The sequence below is a fragment of the Ostrea edulis genome, chromosome 4, assembly GCF_947568905.1.
Source record: "Ostrea edulis chromosome 4, xbOstEdul1.1, whole genome shotgun sequence".
NCBI lineage: Eukaryota > Metazoa > Mollusca > Bivalvia > Ostreida > Ostreidae > Ostrea > Ostrea edulis.
In genome coordinates this window covers 27,949,673-27,972,899 of record NC_079167.1, presented here as the reverse complement: position 1 = coordinate 27,972,899, position 23,227 = coordinate 27,949,673, and the positions used below count along the sequence as shown (strand labels likewise).

Here is a 23,227-nt window from a genome sequence, read left to right as displayed (position 1 = left end):
TCAGATTTCTTAAAGGGACATGGACACGATTTGAGCTGAACATTTTCAATTTTTCCATTTTTAATGTTTAGAACGCTTCACTAAGATATTTTTGATGGTCAGCAAAAAAATTGAATGCCAGCTGTTGAGGTACATGGGAGATACAGAGCTCCCAAATCTCTGTTAAGTAAACAAGGCTCGTGCCATGTTTTTGTTTACATGGGTTAAATATACTAGTAAAAGTTTCGTTTAAGGCAGATTTCTTTAATTTACAAGTCAATTCTGGACACAATTAAATAGTTTCTAGTGTTTGGCACATTTCATTTTGTTTTAAGCATGCTATTTTCGATTCAGCAGTCTATATGTAAACAAAAACATGGTACGAGCCTTGTTTACATAACAAAAAACTGTGAGTGAGGTATCTCACTTGTAACTCAACAACTGATACTCAAATGTTTTGTTGACCTTTAGAAATACGTTAGTTAAGCATTGTAAACAATAAAAATGGAAAAATAAAATTTGAAAATTTTCAGTTCAATTCGTGTCCATGTCCCTTAAAGGCTAATATATATCATATGTGTTCCTTTCTATGATCATTTAATAGCTCGAATAAATGCAAGCTCTTCCGTTGAATGTTTTGAAAAGTTAAATGAAGGTTTTATGTCTATGTTCTAGATTTGACAAACATTGTATTAAAACGTCCCCTGTATAATTCATCGTCTAGGAAGAAGCAGAATTGTAATTTTACCTACATTTTGGGCTTCCAAATGTCGATAAGTGCATCCAGGCTCCTTCATCTGATGAAAGTATCCGTGTTAATTGAAACAATAACAATCGTCTGCACTGGCCTTGATCTTTTGAAAATCCCTTGGATCATTTAAAACTGATTCATATGAATATTTACATGCATGAAATTTGCATATTTTCTTTTTCGAAGGTCCATGGATATAGACAGTTTTTAATTCAGGCTAATAGAGAATAGTTGGTAACACAGACTTTGTAAAAAGAAGTGAATTGCACTTATGTTTTTCCTTGATGTAATTCAAATGCAGATCCTAACTAGTAGAAATGGAGTGGTGGATTAAGGATTATGCTTAACAAACAAAAATAATAATTGCATAAAAAAACACAGATATAAATTATTTTCTTCATGAATATTTTTAACTGTTTTGAAGAAAAATAGCTAGGCGTATAGAATTTTTTTTATTTCTATGACATCATCGTTAAAACCCTCCCACAAATATTTTCAGTTATGAATTAAATCTAGTAGACCATGTGTTTCACCTGATATATTAATTTTCAAGGCATGTAGAAGCCCCCTTCCCCTACTTTTGTTGACAACTTCGTTTACTGTCAATAACAATAATATTAGTTTAATACAATTTTTTGGATCAATAAGAACTAAATATTGTATAATCTCTTTCAACTTTCTTTAAATAATGCAAAATAAAAAAAACCCACCCAGACATACAAAAGAAAAAGAAAACCACTGACACGTCTAAGCAATGGAGATTTTGGATTTAACCTCCCTTGTATTCTTTACAACAACGTATTATTGTTTACATTGGAAGTAAATGTTCATTATGGTAATCAAATGCGTAGCAAGTAGTGAACTCATTTAACACCGTATTAGCTAACCATCGTTGCAGCTTTACATCTGTCATAATCTGGACACTGCTTCAGTGCTTCTCAATGCATTGCCTACAAACACCTATAATTCATTATATTTCCTAAATATATTGCATTTCAATCTAGAAAATTGTATCACTATTCAATATAATAGCAGTGCACGGAGCAAATCGATATCTCAACTAGATGTGTCGGCTCGACACGAATGCCCCCGACTGCAGTAAAGTCAAATGTAGGAAATCCATCGAAGTATAGCATTGAAGTGGTATTCAGATTGTATGTTACAAGCATATAGCACAATGAAGAACTCTGTAACTCATCAATATACATCTGCATACAAAAAACTCAGTTCAATATCTGAAGGCGTTTAGAAAGAAAGTCCGGAAAACTGGTCGTACATGTAGCAGAACTACGTTAAAGGGACACAACTCCATCAAAAATCAACGTACCGGAACAAAACTCGAAGACGATCTGTAACTCATCAATATACACCTGTCTACCAAACATCAGTTCAACATCTTAAAGCATTTAGAAAACAAGTCCGGAAAACTGGTTTTAACATTAATTTTTTTTAGGCTAGAGGGGCACAACTCCATCAAAAATCAACGAACCAGAACAAAACTCAAATTCGGTCTGTAACTCATTAATATACATCTACATACAAAAAATCAGTTGAACATCATAAGGCGTCTAGAAAAAAAAAATCTGGAAAACTGGGTGTCTCGGAAGAACAGAAGGACGGACAAGGATAAAACTATATGTCCCGACCACTTTGTGGCGGGGGCATAAAGAATCAGGAAAACTGGTCCTATATATATCATAATCAAAATTTCAAAGCTTTTTTAGAATATACGAGTTGAAAATGTATCGTTGCAGTCACGCCACTAAATGTGTATCAAAGCTTTTGCAAGCAATTGCAATCAGTTAAGAAGTTAGGTGAAGTTGAAATGAAAAATATTTAATAGATAAACACTTTAGGCGTTGGATGTACGATTCTTGATATGAAATAAAAATAAATCAATGTTGTTGTTTTTTTAAATATGATTTAGTGGAGGAATATTCACAACGTCTCTTTAAGAGTGAATCAGAGGTATATAATTCAACTGCTCTATTTGGTTAATGTTAGGTGAATCAGTATTTTTGATTTGCGAGTTGGAGTCTGCAGCCACGCCAATTGGGAAAAGAAGGTATGATATGGTAAAGCAATGTTATTGTAGAAAACTGTAATATAACAAAACCTAATACAGGTATTTATATTCTTCCTCGTTGAAGAATTTTCTCTCTAAGTCTGAATTGCAACTGTATTCTTCCAGACGAAAGGTGAAGATAACGAACAGTAATCCATTTTATAATTCCTACAAGCAACACAAAATAGAGAGATGGGCAAACACGAACCCCTGGATATACCAGAAGTGGGATCAAGTGCCTAGAAGGAGTAAGCATTCCCTGTCGACCGATCACACCCGTCGTGAGTCCTTTATCTTGATCAGGTAAATTGAGTTATCCGTAGTCAAAATCAGTGTGCCAAGAACGGCATAACAATCGGTATGAAACAAGTCACACAGCATTTGACCCAATGATAGGTTATATTGACAAACTAAATTGTTATATCGACCATATAATTTGCGAAATGCTGATTTTAAAAGAGACTGTTGAAACTCCTGCATTATGAACTTGTTTGTCAATAGCCTGCCTCGATTTAAAAACTCAACATACGCAGAACAAGCTCTTGCGTATCGAATCAGTTGAGAGATACAAACACCATATGCCGATGATAATGGAATATTGCTACATAAATATGCGAAGATAAATCACTTCTTGGCCATTCAAAACCTTCAACCCCTGATTTTGACTCAGATATTGAACGTTCGCAAAGTCTTCCAAAAAAGAAACCAAAAGGCAAGTCGGTGCAAACAATCTTAACAAGATCATTTGCAACAAACACAAGCTGTAAATTTTTACGATGAAGACTCTTTAGTCAAACTTGATACCTCAAATGAAAAAAAAAATACTCAAACACATGTATTTCGAACAATTTTGGAATAAAGTTCAAATATCTACTATAGATTCTAGGATGTTTTACTGCAAATATTTAAGACTTGACCTATCTTCTATATTTTTGGGATGTGGGTATAAATCTTTCTCACAAATTGACCAAAGGAGCACTGATATAAATATTTAATTTTGGGAAATCAAAGCAGTTAGAATATATGAAAATTGTACACACTCTTGCCAAAATTACTGGAATGGTGTAAACGGGGTAGCCTGTCTATCTAAAATTCACAGAGTAGTCAGTACAAATAAAAAAGAGGGACATTTAAGAGAACGGTATAGAAGAGAAGATTTTGTTATTCCAATTCATGTCGAAAAATATCCATTGAATGTGTCTGTAAAAAGCTTCAAATCTGAAGAATGAAAGGTGAAGATAACGAACATTGATCAATCTCACAACAATACAAAATAGAGAGTTGGGCAAACACGGACTCCTGGATATACCAGAAGTGGGATCCAAAGATTGAAAGATTAAGTTCACTTACGGAGAAATTACAGAAAAGATTGATTAATATTTCACTCATATGGAGACGTTACCCTGCCAGTGAAGGGCTGCAACATTTAGGTCTATGCTCAGCGCTTAGGGCTATTGAGCAGGGAGGGATCTTTATCGTGCCACACCTGCTATGACACGGTACCTCGGTTTTTGCGGTCTCATCGAAAGGGTCGCCCCATTTAGTCGCCTCTTACGACAAGCAAGGGATACTGAGGACCTATTCTAACCCAGATCCCTACGGAATTACAGGAATGACATACAAAGCTAAAAACCAAGCAGTTAAAAAGAAAATTAGAAAGGAAAGAGAAACAAATAGAAGTCAGCAAATCAAAGATAGCAAAGGAAGACCAGAGTAAAACATTGTTAATAAAATGGAGAAGCAACTCATCTCAAAAAATAAATTACTAGAGAAGCCAAAGATTAGAATAAAAAAACATTGAAGTTCACTGATAGATTCCAATAGAAAATTTAGATTTCTTGAAAAGAAATTGGAAGCCACTAAATGTACTGTTGAGAGCCCTCAGAGGTTTTTACATACACTTGAAGAAAAATGTGAGGTTGCTATTGCTGAAAAAAAGTCAGTTAACAGAAGAACTTGAGGAACTTTCAATATCCAATCAATATTTTGCAAGGATTGTTTGAGGATGATGCCGATTTGTAGGTATATGGTTCTGACCAGAGCAATTACACCTATGAACTGGTTGAATGTGCAATGAATCTGACTAACTTAAAAGTCGTGTCTAAAAATGTGGGACCAGTTATCAAGGAGGTTGCAGGTTTATGTGGGAAAATACCTAATAAATTGCCTTCACGCTCTGCTGTGGACAATCTTTATGGTAGCAATATCCCAGATACATTTGGGATCCTTAATTTCAAAGAAATCCAATACAGTAACTACTCTCTGTACAGATGAGACTCGCAAGTATTGTCATACTTACCAGTTATATTTGATTACTGACATGGATTAAATATTCCTATCTACTAGGTCTCAGAGAAATGGTGATTAAGAGTGGTCAGTCCACATTAAAAGAGATATGAGGAGATATAGAATCTTACTGCAAACTGCAAGAAGAATCTGCTGTTGGAACTGAACTGCTGTCAAACATTTAAAAAAAAACCACCATGTCAGACAGGCCCAGCATAGAGAAAAAATTCAACAAACTGTTGGTACAATACAGGCATGAAATCTTCTCAGAAATTCAGCTTACGGTAATTCCATACTCGCAGTTTTATCTGATACAAGTTTAAAGGGACTGATTCACGATTTTCTTCCAAATTTTGTTCTTCACTTTAAATAATTAAAATCTACAATCTAATATGTTTAGAAGGTTTCTCTAAAAAAAAAATTGAGGTTATTCATCACGATAGAGGCTCATTATGGATAGTTTATTATTTGTTTTGAAAATAAAAATTGAGGTGTGTTACTGTTTACGGGGTTTTCAAAATAAATGGATATTCATCTAAGTTTATTATAATTTTATATCACATCTCAAGTATTCTTTAGGTAAAATGTGTCATTTAAAGGTTATAATTTGTGATTGTACAATATGAAGATGCTTTAAATCACAAAATTAACGTTTCACTGGTTTGTTTGTTTACATAAAAAGTCTCGAGTCTTTGTTTACATAACACAGAATCAAAGCCAAAATATTGCTCTTATCCTTGCACTCAGACGGTCCAAATTTTAGGTGTCAACATTAAATGAGCTTTAATTCTAATTTTTAACATAACAAATGAAAAACATTTCTTTCGAAAAATGTGAACCAGTCCCTTTAAATGTGTATTTATTTCCATTCATTAGAGTTAAAACTAACAAATTATAAAATAAGATACATAGGTCATCACACTTTTTAAGATGTGAGACGTACATAAACAGAATACTATATTGCAATTTTCCTTAAACAGTGTTATTAAAATTCCATACAAATTGGTTATGACGATATAGTAGCATTCATAACAATTTCATGAAACTGTATTCTCACAAAAATATACAAAATGTTTGTTAAAAAGTAAAGAAAATCATCGCATAATAGACTTGATAAAGTAATCAATAGAAACAGAGTTATTGCCCTTTGATTCAATATCATTGATTATTCATCTATAACTTAGACTTTTGAAATATTTTATTTTTAACAAGATTTTTTTTACAATAACTATATAGGAAAAGACTCCAACAAAACTTATGTTCCTATCATGCATACATGTAAATCTAAATAAATCATTGATTTTGCAAAACCTGATGACATCACAGGAGGGTGGAATTACTTTAATTTCAACAGTCTTACTCAAGATGAACAACAATTATGTAGTCAAATTGATAATTTTTACTGTGGCATGCACCTGCTTATAGGCATAGCTGATGTATGTGAGGCGGCCCTAAAAATTGAAATAGAATACCTAGGTGGAAATGGGATTGGTTCTGCCAGATGACTTGGTTTGCTATCAAAATTAGTAACTGCTCCATTATGGCGACTCATTGAGTGTCCAGGACGTATTTTGGACATGAATGACCACTATTACACACTTGTTCAATATCTTGACAAAGCTTCAACAGACGAAGATGTAGCAAGTGACTTTCTGCATGGAAACTCAACTCTTTTCCCAACTCTAATGGATGACAACGACAAAGTTTTGAGTAAACTTGTCAAAGCAGATGACACCTTGGACCCAATTTGTCTCTCACTTTTAAACACTTCTAGTATACCGGTCCAAAAACTATGGCACTAAACTGTGTGCCGCCGAAGGCGATTAGTATATATATACGATCGCGTTAGCGATCGGTAAAATCGCTAAAACGAAAAACAAAAATAAGCCCGAATTTTAGTTCCTTGCAAAAATGAAATTTAAAAAACTGTTCATTTTTTTAAAATCCAAAATGAAAAATAATGCAAGACGTACATTTTATGTTCCAAATGAATGGAATCCGTTGTTGAACAAAATGGTCATGTGCGCATTATCAAACGTAATTCTCATGAATATATGTATGATACGACGTCACTGGTGTTGATGTAAACAATCTGAACAGCTGAATTGCGATGAAATGCATGCCCCTAAAACTGAAAGAATTGTTTTTTATTATTTGCGCTGATATAAGAAAGTTGATTCACTGGTTAATAGGGTTACGTGTTTGATAAATTCTGTGGCAGCTGTGACAACGGGAAATTTGGATTAAGAAAGTATTCATCATATTCAAGCGACAGATTTGTATGGAGATGTACTAACAATACGTGCAAGAAATATTAATTCCATCAGGACTGCTACATGTGTAGCTGGTTTGAAAATAACAAATCAACACTGGAAAAAGACCTGTTAATTGCATATTTCTGGGTGTACAAAGCTATTGAAAGTTTCGTGAGACACGAGCTTGACATTGCAAGTCAGACTGTTGTTGATTGGTGTAATTACTCCAGAGAAGTGTGTACCTGTACTTTAGAGAAGAATTCAGAAAACATAGGAGGAGTGAGATAATTTGTTGAAATTGACGAAAGTAAAGGACAAGGTACGGTTTTAGCCAAATTCTGCCCGGCGTTTATGGAGGGAAATTATTTTGCGTTGCAGATATTTTCCTGTCAAATTCCTAAAAGAGTAACTTATAGTAACTCTCAAAAGCATATGGAAATCAACTCATCTACGCGCATGCGTAGTACATAATCAAATAAAGTAAGGGCTCTCAGGCTATTTGTGGTGTTTTCATGGTTTTTGTATTGATAAACTTGTAAAATTGAACATCTCTTCCCTCGTCGCCCGGAATAATTTTTATATGGATTAAAAATTTACTAAATAACTTACAATTCCTCTTAGTTTCATCCCGGGCGACGATGGAAGAGGGGTTAAAATATCAGTTGAAAGATGCTAACAAATTCGCCATCGTGACGCAATTTGCGTTGATCGTGGCGGTTGAAGAGGAAACGAGAATCATTTGAGTAGTAAATATATTTTCAAATAATATATGCTCATATAGTTATTTATTTAAACACATTGACATTTATTAAAATCATCATAATAATAATAAAAATCCGGATAAATATAAGCCTATCTTACAGACCGGATGCCATTTTTTGTTGTTATGACTATAGTGTAAACAGAACGGTATATAAATAGCACCAACCGACGATTCGTGAGAATTCATGATACATACCAGCCAAACTACATTTAAATAGTTTATATAACGATGGACGATTCTTTTAATAAATAATATATTTCTTGAAGATTCAAGCATTATTTTTTACCATTCACATTCATTTGATTAAATGGGAAACGGCATGTAACAGCAGACGACAATATCCACCTAGGTACGTACGTACATCAGTGACGTATTTAGCGCGAGTGTAACATTTTATATTTTTCAAAGACAACAATTTAATTGTCAGAAAGTTTACGATGGTTATTCACAAATATAAAATTTTAAGCACACTATCTAAAAATATACATCACCGCGGTGAACGAGCGGTTAGAGCGTTCGCCCCGCAAGCGGAAGGCCCGGGGTTCGAATCCCGGCCGCGACAGACTGAAATTCTATTTCATTTTTGAAAACACAATACAAAACAAAAAAAGTTTGTGTAGCTAAGATACTTTTTAAAAGGCACTTTTTACTAGGGAATATATGTTACTCATTAAAATTATTTTTAAATTGAGGTGCCTGAAAGACAATTTTCTCCAAATGTGTTACTCGGATCGTATTACTATATGTATTTTAATTTACAATGATTGAAATAGATTATACATGTAGGCGCATAGGTTGTTTTTTGGTTTTAAAAAAAAGGGGGGGGGGGATTGACTTCTCGAAAACATTGACAAACACAAAAATAGGGATTTTGGTATCATTGGAGTGGGTTCATTACATGTATCCAATGTAACACTTACAATTACATTTCATCTATCTTTCTCTACTACTATTTAAAATGCAGTCCGGGGGAGGGAGGTTACACAAAGCGAATACACAACATATGGATAGATCTATATATAAATATAATATTGAGACTCGCAGTATTGAACATTCCGTGAAAATTTTGTTTTTCTCCATTCGAGATAAATATACGATGTATGTATATACTTGCATAATGAGAAAATGCAGTTTAGATTTGAATGGGTTTCTTTTATCATGGGACAGGGGTTGGTTAGCAAGTCTTACGTTTTATTTCTCTTGTATAAACTATCGTATGATGTTTGTATTTTACAACTTTTAAGAGGGTTTCTTTGAGCAAAAGTGGATACAATGACACTAAATTGCGCAAACCAAGTGTTGGGGTGTACCAGCTTTGTATCGCTCAGTTGTACAGTACCGAACACATTGACAAGCCTGAGAGAGAGAGAGAGAGAGAGAGAGAGAGAGAGAGAGAGAGAGAGAGAGAGAGAGAGTTTTGTTTGTTTATTTATTTTACGTCCTTTCGAGAACTTTTCTCTCAAATTGAGAAATTATCAGCTGTATGTGAAGTACCACATATAAAACCTATGATTAGCATTTAAGGCTATAGCATTGCTTTTTTTTTAACGTGCCAATACCTGTTGTGACACAGGACCTCCTTTTTTAAGGTCACGAAAAGCTGAAGATATCGAATAGTGATGAATTCGAATTTGCGTAATTTCTATAAAGAATACAAAATAAAGAGTAGGGCAAACACGGACCCCTGGACACAGTCGAGGTGGCATCAGGTGCCTATCTGAAAGACCCGTGATTCTCACTTTTGTCGAGCGTTTGTCGATGAGCACATGTGTGTCTACGTCTCAGGTTCGACGTGGCATGTCATGAGCGGGGTTCGAACACACTATACCTCCCGGTTACGAAGCGAATGCCATATCACTGATAACCCTAACCGTTTCATAATTATCTTCCCTTTGAAGTTGTGTTTCTAGTTTCTCAGAAACGCTTCGTTTTTTCCTGAGTATACCTATGAAATGAAAATTTGCTCCAACTTAATACCACGCATATAATATTGGGAATATACATGTATGGAATATTGCGTATGCCAATTAAAAACAAATACCGATGAATTCTATTGTGTTCCGATTCGTGAAGAATTACATTGGTGATAACCCAAACTTCGCATAAAATTCAGTGATTTGAATTTGAGCTGCCTTTGATGTCATCATTTTTTTCCGAATGCACGCGAGACTCTAACAAATATAAAAAAAATATCTTAAAATTCTCCACAATAAAGGAAGTTGGAGACAGAAATAAAAAATCACTGTTACCAGCATAATAACTGTTTCTTTAATTAATTTGGTGTTCAAACCATTATATTTCTGCACCAGAAAAGCTTTCCGCGAATACCTGCAGTTTTTGCCCCTGTGCGGCATATCTGATGTGGTTTCAATTTCCATTTAATACCCATTCAAATCAGTACAAAAACCAATAATTTCTCATTTATTAAGAATTAATAGTTCTATGTGTGATACAGTTTATATTTTCCTACTCAAAACATCGCTTGGGGAGAACTCTCGTATATTACGTCAAAATTAACGTCAAATTTGGTGACGTCGTCAGGTTAATATAAAGTTTTCCGTTGAATATATTACAGCTACTATTGTAGATAAAGAATAACAATGCTCATTTTCATAAATGGCACATTCTCAAATACCAGATTTAGTATTTTGGTGAATTTCCTTGACAGGGCAGATTTTGGCTAAAACCGTACCTTGTTCTTTGGTAAAAGAAAAATTTACAAGCGAAGGAAAATTGACAATGTCTGGGGTTTTGGTGGCATTGAAAGAAAGACGAAAAGTTTTTTTGTTTTTTTGTTTTTTGTTTTGTTTTTTACAACAGTGGTAGATCGAACACGAGAAACTCTGCTTGAGATAATAAAAGCCAACGTACAGCCCGCTACAATAATTAGCGATTGCTGGAAAGCGTATGATATTCTTGGTAAAGAAGGGTTCGAGCATTTAAAAGTTAATCATTCTGTAAACTTTGTAGATCCCGATACAGGGCCACACACCAATACCATAGAATCTACCTGGCGTGCATTAAAAAAAGTCATTAGCAGTTAGCGGCAGTTAAATCTCTGTACGATACTTATTTTAGCCAGTACTGCATCCGAAAAAAAATATCTCACAGACTCTCAAGATCCATTCCTTGAATTTCTAGAACTTATTAAATCTGCAAACGACCCCTCGATACTTGTACCTAACCTTACTTCATCAAGGCCAAAGGAACCCTTGATTGCCAAACAACGACAAGTTCTTCTTCAACCCCTCGATTTGATTAATCCAAACAACATCTTAGATGATTTCATTTTAAAAAACAAACAAACTATATTTGACTTGTCGGGGGTTGCCGCCCCAAGCCCCCGCTTAGTATCCTCAAACGCCGTTGGGCTTTTATTTTTATCGCACGATTTTCATTGCTCAGCATCCGAGGCGAAAATGCAAATGGCGGCGTGATTACATTCCGCTTAGCAACGGCAAGGGACATAACTGCTCATATACAATCGCGTGCTTCTAGGGACCGGTATACTAGAAATTTCCCCTCGTTTCAGGGTCATTAGAGAATTATTCACTAGAAGAATTCCAGAGCATCTACCTGAGGGACTTTTCTGGGATCCCTCACCTGTTGTCCGACAACAAACAACCTCAGTGGGGAAACATAACTGCCTGAGTTTACTGTGGACAAATGGATCATCTGTCTATACGACCAAACGTATCTGTCCTTGCAAATGAAACCTATCTATGTAAGCCTTAAACAAAACAAGTGGATGGTTGGAAAATTTACCACTGGGTGAAAGAGAGAAAACTATTGAGAATTCCAGAAAAGGGGTGAGGGGAATTAGGAAAATGTTTAAGGATATATTAAAAGAGATTGAGAATAAACGACTGGGAGCACAAAGAAAGAAACAGTTTGAACTAGAGAGATTGGAAAAGGATAGAATAAGGAGAGGAAATGACAAATTATGCGTGTTATTATGGACTGTGGCAAATCCCGGAGCAAGTAAAGGAGGGAGTGAGCAGAATTAGTGGGGGGAAAGAACTAATTAAGGTAATTCCACCCCTCTAGATCTTATATTTGATTGTTGATTCTTCAAATGATATATCTTAGTAACAAATGAAAATGATAAAATAGATATGTTGCGGTATTAATGATTGTTTAAAAAGTCAATTACATGTAGCATACATATACACGTACCTGTTATCAATGTCAGAAAATTGCAATTTTCCTTAAAAAGATTATCAAAATTTCCCAAAACTGATTAAAATAATATAATAGTATTCATAACAATTCATGAAACTGCTTCTTAAAAAAATATACAAAATGTTTATGAAAAATAAAGGAAAGCTGTCGCATAATGGACTTGATAAATGATTCAATGAAAACAGAGTTATTACCCTTGGTTTCAATATTTTGAAACATATAATTGATTATTCATATATAACTTAGACTGTTTAGATATTTTATGGTTAATAAGATTTTTTACAATAACTTTTGAAAAAGACTCCAGCAAAATTTATGTTCCTGGCATGCATAAATCTTATTAAATCATTGACTTTGCGAAACCTTATGACGTCACAAGAGGGTGGAACTACGTTAAGGCTTTATAAGCTCAACTAAAATTTCGAAAAAATGTCCTAAAACACAAACACCAAAATATTCAATTTGTCAAATAAAAAAAAACACCTGATGGTAAATATGAGAAACTATCTGTGCAGGACTTAAAGAAAAATATTTAACATGCAGTCAACTGCATCAACAAGTGTACAAACCAGTGAGGTGAACTATTTAGACGTACACCTTCTTGTTGGAAACATTTGCTGACAAACGCAAATACACAGGAAAGTTTCGGAGTTGTATCCGGTTTTCCAGAATGGTACAATATAAAATATGAAAATGATTATGCTATTTATGTTTATAGCTTATTAGATGACTACAGAAGAGGGGAATTGTCTTTTCATAGTGCATATGACATACAGAATATATCAAGCAGGTGTTAAAGAAGAGGAATTTTTAAAGATTTTTATAGGTATGTATATGGCAGAGTCCGGACCATTTATTGTATATATGCATGGATTAGTTTAGTGGTTGACATTTATTTCATCATTGCTTGTTCTCATAGTAAGCTACTGAGATAAATCTATTGTATTATTCTTAATTCTTCTCATTATCAATTCTATTTGGAAATGACAAAAATACAGTATTTTTACTATTTACATGTATGAAAGGTGACGATAACGAACAGTGATCAATCTCATAACTCATATAAGCAATGCAAAATAGATAGTTGGGCAAACACGGATTCCCGGACACACCAGAGGTCGAATCAGGTGCCTAGGAGGAGTAAACATCTCCTGTCACACCCACCGTGAGCCCTATATCCTGATCAGGTAAACGGAGTTATCTGTAGTCAACCCCCCCCCCCCCCCCCCCCCCGTGTGTGTGAAAAGAATATGTCCTCGGCACCCCCTTTACCTGTCGTAAGAGGCGACAAAATAGGGGCAACCAGTTTGCCGTGGGTTGCAACCCGAAGGGACGGAGAGAGGGATCCTGGTGGCTGAGGTTTACAGACACTGGGGTTTATAGTGTCTGTTGACCAACACTCCACTTTGGCCCCGACTTCTGCTAGACGGGAGGTCAAGTTTGACCCGACTTGATCAATCGGATGCTCATTGCAATTTTCCAATACGCCAACATTTTCATGTCGATATGTATATATCAAGCGGTGGCTCAGGGTCAATCAGGCAAATTTTATCTGAGTATAAATTCTTTGTATCCTTAGGGTCAAGGCTCCGAAGCCTGCTTCAGGTGTGGTGAAGAGGGGCAAAAAGTTGCAACAAGGAACACAAATGCAAAAACTGCAAAGGTGACCACATGGCCTCCTCAAAACAATGTCCAATCTGGATTAAGGCAAAAAGAGATACAAAAGATTAAAGCAGACAAACGCTTAACTTACTACGAGGCCAAAAAACTTTACAATATGTACAATGTTCCTAAACCAAATCTGCCATATTATGCAACAGTGTTAAAATCATCCTCAGTGAAGGATATGTCGACTCAAGTCTCTGAGAATGATTTATTCCCACAGACCTCTGTGTCAACAAAAACAGTTTCTTTGTCTTCTGGGGACAAAGATACAACACATTTAACATCTGCATATTCAGTGCCCGCAGCTAAGGTTGTAGCTGCGACCAACACAAAGTCTGTAGCTGCAACCTCTGCGGAGCCTGTAGCTGCAGATACCGCCAAACCATCTAGGAGACGTAACTCATCTCCTAAGCAAAATAAACCAAAAGAGCATAGCGATCGGGTGCCCAAGAAGGCGAAAGATCCCGTCGCTATGCATAATAAATTTGGAGTTTTGGAAGAAATGGAGTATACTCCATCACACTCATCATCACGAACCCGGAGTCTTTCTCCAAAAAATAACAAAGGGAGAATATCTCCGGTAACACACAAGAAATCATTAATCATCCAACATTTATTCAATGGAATTGTCGAGGTTTTAAAGTAAATTTCAATGAACTATCGTTACTCATTCAGAACCATAACCCGGTGACCATATGTTTACAAGAAACACATCTGAAAGATACAGATAAGATAAATTAAAAAAACCATACTATGTATAACCATTACGTTCAAACAGACAGAGACTCTGGTGGTTCTTCAATAGCAGTCCATAACAACTACACTCATAGCCAAATTAACTTGAAAACAAATCTCCAAGCAAGAGCAATCCGTCTTTCCCTTGTTAAAACAATTACCCTTTGTTCTGTATATATTCCTCCAAACTATCAACTACAATCTCGGGAACTTAGAGATTTAATACAACAACTCCCAGCCCCTTTCTTACTTATGGGCGATTTCAACGCCCATAACCCGCTTTGGGGTAATGACAAAATAACAGATAAAGGTAAAAACAAGATGTGTTTGTGAAACACAAATGCCCCCAATAATGGCCAATTTCGAAGATGGCCAAGGTCTCACAAGGGCAAATATCTTGGTACCAGTAGAAAGATCTTGTCAAAAGAAATGCTCATGTACAATATGAAAGCTCTAATATTTACCATTTAGAAGTTATGACCAATGTAAAAAAAAAAATTAAAGTAGGTCAAATGTCAAGGTCAAAAGGTTCAATACCAACGGAAAGATCTTGTAACAAGGAATACTCATGTGAAATATCAAAGCTCTATCTCTTACTGTTCAAAAGTTATTAGCAAGGTTAAAGTTTTCAAAAAGTAGGTCAAATTCCAAGGTCACAGGGTCAAAAATGTTGGTAGCCACGGAAAGGTCTTGTCACAAGGAATACTCATGTGAAATATCAAAGCTCTATCATTTACTGTTCCAAAGTTATTAGCAAGGTTAAAGTTTTCAAAAAGTAGGTCAAACTCCAAGGTCAAGGTCACGGGGTCAAAAATGTTGGTACCCACGGAAAGGTCTTGTCACAAGGAATACTCATGTGAAATATCAAAGCTCTATCTCTTATTATTCAAAAGTTATTAGCAAGGTTAAAGTTTTCAAAAAGTAGGTCAAACTCCAAGGTCAAGGGGTCAAAAATGTTGGTACCCACGGAAAGGTCTTGTCACAAGGAATACTCATGTGCAATATCAAAGCTCTATCACTTACTGTTCAAAAGTTAGTAGCAAGGTTAAAGTTTCAGACAGAATGACAGACAGGACAAAAACAATATACCCCCCCCCCCCCCGATCTTCGATTTCGGGGGCATAAAAAAATGGAAGATGCAATATCTCACCACAATCTCTGTATTTTAAACGACGGCTCTAACACGTATCTTCACCCAGGCAATGTTTCATATTCTTCAATCGATATTAGTATAGTTGATCCCTCTTTACTTTTGGATTTAAACTGGTCTCTACATGACGATCTGTGTGGAAGCGATCATTTCCCTATTATTGTTAAAGCAAATAATCCTCCAGAAAACAATCCCGTTAAAAACTGGAAACTCGACAAAGCTGATTGGCCATGTTTTGAAGTTCTGTGTCTGCAAGATATCGCAGCTGAAAAGTTTGAAAACCATTCAGACCCCATTCAAAAATTTACTGAAACTTTATTTCAAATAGCAAATATATGCTTAAAAGATACCGCCAAACCATCTAGGAGACGTAACTCATCTCCTAAACAAAATAAACCAAAACAGCATAGCGATCGGGTGCCCAAGGAGAAGCATGAATATTCTGATACATGTAATTATCTTTTAATGCGTTTCTTAACTAATTCCCGTTGAAAAATAATAAAATTCCCATTTTAGAAATTTTATGACGGCTTTGCTTTTACTGATTCTTTTTACGCGGGGTGATTCTTTTTACGCGGCGATTTCAAAGTGCAAAGAACGCTGATGATGAGTACCTCATAACGTTTGAAGTAAATTTATAACAGCTTGGGGGAAATCAAACAATTAGATTTAACAACAGACGCAGATTATTGATAATTATACTACGTCAGCTGTAGACCAAGCTAATACTCTCCCTATACCAAACGCTAACTTGTTTCCAGCTGAAATTAAATATTTTGCATGTAAATAAAAGTGATGATGAATTTATTGAACCCAAACACTGGATTTTTACTAAAATCTTTCGTCTTGCATAAAAAGACACGAAGTTCGGTGTTTATGTGAACACCGTCTTATTGTCTGTGATGTATATACTATCTATAAGAAATTCATTAATTTTTGCTAAAACATCTCTTGCATTTAGACCAAAAATAATAATTGTAAACATGTATGATATGAAGGAGCGAGATATCTCAAGAGAGGGGGCGAGTTGTCCCAAAGAGGGGGCGAATTGTCTTGAGGGCGAGTTGTCTTAGGGGCGAGTTGTCCCGATGTAGGGGCGAGTTGTCTTGAGGGCGAGCTGTCTTTGGGGCGAGTTGTCCTGGGGGGAAAAAACCACTAACCCCCCCCAAAAAAAAAACCCCAAAATTTTCTCAGTATTGGAGACATTTAATCAATTACCTGAAGATCAGCAAATATAATTTTCCTTGCCATTAGAATTTACCATTCGTGTTAAAGTATGAAATAAAAAGACGTATCTTTATAGGGTTAAAAGTGTAAATAACACACACACACACGCACACAATAAAAATAAAATGTGATAATATATTTATATATAATATTGGGGGCGAGTTGTCTCAAGAGAAGGGGGCGACTTGTCCTGAGAGAGGGCGAGTTGTCCTAAGAGGGGGCGATGTGTCTTGAGGGCGAGTTGTCCAGCATTCGTATCTAAAACAATGGAACGGAGTTTCTCGAAACTAATAACACTCTAACTGATATACAATGTGGTTTCAGGAAAAACTGAAGCACAATCGACCAGTTAGTAAGACTTGAAACCTATCCGAGATGCCTTTGTTAACAAAGAGCATGTCGTCTCTATATTTTTTTATTTAGAAAAAGCATAGGATACCACATGTAAATACAGTATCATAAAAGATCTTCATAATATAGGCCTTCAAGGGCATTTACCAAACTTCGTCAAGAATTTTTTAAGTGATAGACATTTCAATGTTCGCCTAGGATCTACATATTCAGACAATTTTGAACAAGAAATGGGCGTACCACAAGGAAGTATTTTACTATATTCTCAGACTCCCTATCGTGTCTTCAGTCAATAAACAACATGAATATTGATCATCCATATATTTTAGATATCTTACACCGGTACTATCTTTTAACTCAACAAGGTAAAATAGTTGAGTTCTGCTGGATCCCAAGTCACATTGGTATCCATGGCAACACCAAAGCGGACAAAGCGGCCAAAAAATGCACTTCAAGGTGAGATTGTACACTTCAAAATTCCATACACTGATTTTAAATATTTCATAAAACTATATGTTAATTCTATTTGGCAAATCTATTGAGATTTCTGTGACACAAGTAAACTTTATTCTATTCAAAACAAAGTAAACAAATCGTGTAACATCGTAATGAAACGCCAAGACGAAGTAATAATTTCAAGAATACGCATTGGACATTGAAAATTGACACATTCATACCTACTAAACAGAGAACCTCGGCCTGAATGCATATCTTGTAACTGTACATTAACTATTCATCACATTCTTTTAGAATGTAGTGATTTTACGCCCATACGAAGTAGACTTTTTAATAGTGTGCAATCAATGAAAGAACTTTTTACAAATATGGACAATCATTATATTATACAATATTTACAAGAATGCGACTTTTACAGAAAACTTTTATAATGGAACTGTTTATATACACGAACTATTGTTTGTTTTTTAATCTGTTTATATACATGTATTTTTAACTTTTATGTCCGTCGGATGGGACGTTAAAGGGTGTCCCGTGTCAAAGATCACAACCCCCTTGGCACGCAAAAGATCGTTTCCCTGATGTTCGAAAAAGGGTAGGCTCACTGGGGGCTGTCAGGGAAACTCAAACCCTCATAAACAAACATAATTGAATTAGTTAACCGTCGTAAAATGGCTGAAATATTGCCAAAACGGCGTAAAACCCCAATCAATCAATCATCTGTAGTCAAAATCAGTATGCCAAGAACGGCCTAACAATCGTCTATCTATCAAACTGTGGATGTTTACTTTTCTTTTAAACTTAAATGTTATTTTTTCCTTTCAGGTACTAAAATTTCCATTGAGACACATTTAAGTGTTTCGGTTATCTTATTGGAATTACTTTGACAGTAAGTGAACAAAATTATCGGTTTTGCTATTTGTTTATTTTTTTATTATTGTTTTTGTGATTGTGTATAATTTTTGGTAATTTGTTAAATAAATGAATTAATCAAAATTGTACTTCACATTATATTGAATGAGGTGGTCTAGTAGAAGAAAAATTCCCATTCAGTTTTATTATTATTTCAGAGAAAATTTAAGTTCCATGGACTGATTTCAGGATGATAATTTTGGGCACGTTCGATTCACTTTATATTTGTGCATAACCAACACATAATTATGCCATCTATTGACTGTAAAAAAAAAAATTTTATTTTTTACATTGAGTTCACAACCTATTCTACAAAGCCTGAAAGTTGCAAGTGGAAACATTTATTAATTAAAAAAAAACGTTAGAGACTTGAGTTGCTTTTCCTTCAGTTTTAATTTATGGCCTTAAGTTTTGAACAGAGATATCAAATGTTCACATAGCCATAACTTTGCCATTTTTAAAGACATTCTGCTCAAATAAACTGTAATATGTTTAATTGGACCTACTTGTAACACTGACATGCAGAAATACTGTTCAAGTAAAGGTAAAAAAAATCATGTGGCATTTCTACTTCCGCTGACAAACAAAACTTTATGGTTTGCAAGAAATCATACAGTGTTTATGTAGTTTATATCGATTTTCGGTCGACGCAAAGAATTGGACGTTATGGAGAAAGTTGTGCAGGTCAGTATAAACGCATTAAAAGTACCGGTAGTAAACTTGATCTCCAGTAGATATTCATCGTCGCAAGCCACGCCTATTATCTCCGTTTACACTATGTCAAATGCCGTGGCTGTATAATTAAAGAGCCCCATGGGCAACATCGCTCATCTGAGTTACCTTGGCCTATATTTAAAGGTCGTCCTTATACATATGTATCTTCGCATGTAAAACTTTGATCCCTAATCTTGCCCCAACCTACCCCCGGGGGCTATGATTTTTACACTTGAATCTGCACTATGTCAGGAAGCTTTCATGTAAATGTAAAATGCTTTGGCCTAATGGTTAGTAAGAAGATTTTTAAAAAATTTCCCTATATATTTATATGTAAAACTTTGATCCTTTATTGTTGCCCCACCCTTCCCGCGAGGGGGGGGTATAAAGTTAACAAACTTGAATCTGCACTATATCAGGAAGCTTTTATGTAAATGTAAACATTTCTGGCCCAGTCATTTTTTAGAAGAAGATTTTTAAAGAATGTCTCTATATATTGGTATGTTTAACTTGAATCCCCTATTGTGGCCCCATCCTACCCCTGGGGCTATGCTTTTAAGAAACTTGAATTTGCAGTGTGTTAGGAAGCTTACATGTAAATGTAAACTTTTCTGGCCAAGTGGTTCTTGAGAAGATTTTTAAAGATTTCCCCTATATATATGTATGTAAAATTTCGATCCCATATCGTGGCCCCATTCTACCCCCAGGGGCCATGATTGTAACAAACTTAAATTTGCACTATGTCAGGAAATTTTCATGTAAATTTGTACTTTCCTGGTCCAGTGGGTTCTTGAGAAGATTTTCAAAGATTTTACCTATATATTCTCATGTAAAACTTTAATTCCCTGTTGTGGCCCCAACCTACCCCCGGGAGTCATGGTTTTAAAAAACTTGAATCTGCACTGTGTCAGGAACCTTTCATGTAAATTTCAGCTCTTCTGGATCAGTGGTTCTTGAGAAGATTTTTAAATTACCCCACCATATTTTTGTGATAATCTCCCCTTTGATGGGGGCATGGCCCATCATTTGAACAAACTTGAATCCCCGACACTTAATGATGATTTGTGCCAAGTTTGGTTGAAATTCGCTCAGTGGAAGATTTTTAAAAGTCGTCAATGTATTTTCACTATTTTGCTATTATCCCCCATTGTCTCCAGAGAGGGGCGTGATCCTTTATTTTAAGAAACTTGAATCCCTTTACCCAAGGATGCTTTGTGCCATGTTTGGTTGAAATTGGCCCAGTGGTTCTAGAGAAGAATATGGAAATGTGAAATGTTTAGAAGACGGACAACAGGCAGATTTCGATCAGAAAACCTCACTTGAGCTTTCGGCTCAGGTGAGCTAAAATATCCTCTCGTCTTCATGAATATTTATGTACATTGGTCAACCAATCGGAGCTTTTATGATTTGTATACGCTCGTCGAAGACAGGACGTAATTATGGTATGACGTCTTCCGGCTGTCTGTTCAGACCTTGTGGCCAGGATACAGACCGAACCGTAAACTCTAGGATTTTACAACTGGGTACATTTGAGCACCATGATGAGAGGAAGATGCCTATTGTTTTTCAAGGTCAGAGGTCAAGGTCGTAGTATCACTTAGTAGGAAACCCTTGTTGGCAGGATACAAACCGAACCGTAAGCTCCAAGATATTACAAATTAATATATTTTAATACCATGATGAGAGGAAGATGACTATTGTTTTTCAAGCGTCAGAAGTCAGAGGTCAAAGTATTACTTAGTTGGAAAACTTTGTAGGCAGGATACCAACTAAACAGTAAGCTTGGTACATTTAATTACCATCATAAGAGGAAGATGCCTATTGTTTTTCAAGGTCAAGGTCGTAGTATTACATAGTAGGAAAAACTTGCAGACAGGATACAGGATATTGAAACTTGGTACATTTGATCACCATGATGAGAAAAAGATGCCTATTACTTTTCCAAGGTCAAAAGTCAAGATCACAGTATCACGTAGTAGGAAAACCTTGTAGGCAGTATACAAACCGAACTGTTGAGGCTAGGACCGTCAAACTTTGTACACATACACTTTGTGCCAAGTGGAGGCTGCCTATTGTTTCTTAGGGTTAAGGTCATAGTACCAGGATGCAGACCGATTCGTTGGCGCAAGGACCATTAAACTTGGTACACATACATCTTATGCCAAGTGAAAATATTACAAAGAGAGTACATGATTGGTCTTGTTTGAAAGTATGTCACATCCTGATGATTGCCGATATTACATGTACTTGAAGGCAAGTTCTAAAAATCATGGTGTCAGAAAAACACCGTAATAGCTTTTTACGGGCGTATTACGTATCGTTGGCGGTACTCTTGTTTGTTTGGGTGGGGTTTTTTTTTGGGGGGGGGAGAGAAAATAATTCGGGGGTCATAGTGCGTGTTCGTAGAGGAATAATCCGAGTATTGCTGGGAACAAACCATCTTCACAAGTCAAGGGTTATTGATTCGTTACCTCGCACTAACCCTTGACATCAGTCACTATTTAAAAGTTGGGCTCGAGAAGAAGCAATATGATTGGTTTGCAGCCTGAAGCTGCAAACCAATCAGACAACGGCTTTTATAATCGGTCGAAAACAAAACTAAACAGTAAACACGCATGGCGACGGCATTATGGTGTAGAATTTGTGGCCAATTAGTACAAGACAGATGCCGTCGATTGATTTTCGGGAGTTCGTTTTGCTTGAAGAAACAATTAGACGAGGGTTTGGGGTATGAGCCGAATGAAAATGATGGATTGTCGAAGTACGTTTGTCGACTATGTTTTAACAAATTGTCCAAAATAATGGGAACAACTTCGTAAGATAGCGATTTACCACTGCCGGTTTTAGTCCCAATAAAAACATCATTTCCTTCTCTGATACATGATATCGAAAGCTTTTGGTTTTCAGTCAAATGATCGATTTGATGTTTTTCACATATCTCTTCGTCAACGGACGCCATTTTTTACTTTCTGTTTATTCCCTTAACAAACTTTCATCTGAAACAAGAAATCCCATTGGCTGATTAATTTTAGCGTACTGCGTCATCCTTCTTCTCGAGCCCAACTTTTAAATAGCGACTGATGTCAAGGGTTAGTGTGAGGTAACGAATCAATAACCCTTGACTGGTGAAGATGGGAACAAACTGGACACTTTTTATACACCCGTCATTAGACGGGACATATGTTATGGTGCTGTCCCTGCGTCTGTCTGACTGTCCGTCCGTCCGATGTCATGTTTTCCGGACTTTTTCCCGTAACAGATGCATGTATGAATATGAAATTTGGTCACAATTTCTCCCTCAAGAAGTGTAAGAGTGAGTTTGCATTTCAGCGGGATTGGTCTGTCCTTTACCTACTTTAAGGCTATAAGTAGGGCAAACAGTTTTCCGGACTTTTTTCGTTGCAGATACAGATATTGCCCTGAAATTTACACATAAGCTTTCTCTTGGAGAAATACAAGTTCACTTGGCATTTCAGCTGGATTGGTTCCTCCGTCCGTGTCCTACATTAGGACTAAAAGTAGGTCAAAGAGTTTTCCAGGCTTTTTTCATTATGGGTACAGACACTGCCCTGAAATTCAGTCACAGGCTTTCTCATGGAGGAATACAAGTTCAGTTTGCATATCAGCTGGATTGGTCCGTTCTTGACTTACTTTTGGGCTTAAATTAGGTCAGTTTTCCAGGCTGTTTTTCATTATGAAAACAGATATTGCGCTGAAATTTAGTCATAGGCTTCCT

At 35.8% G+C, this 23,227-nt stretch overlaps 1 long non-coding RNA gene across 1 annotated transcript in view; it reads left to right on the top strand.

Annotated features, from left to right (window-relative positions):
• LOC130053757 (uncharacterized) overlaps positions 1 to 23,227 on the top strand; it is a 114,819-nt gene that overhangs the window by 39,389 nt on the left and 52,203 nt on the right. The gene's annotated exons all lie outside the window — the stretch shown is intronic.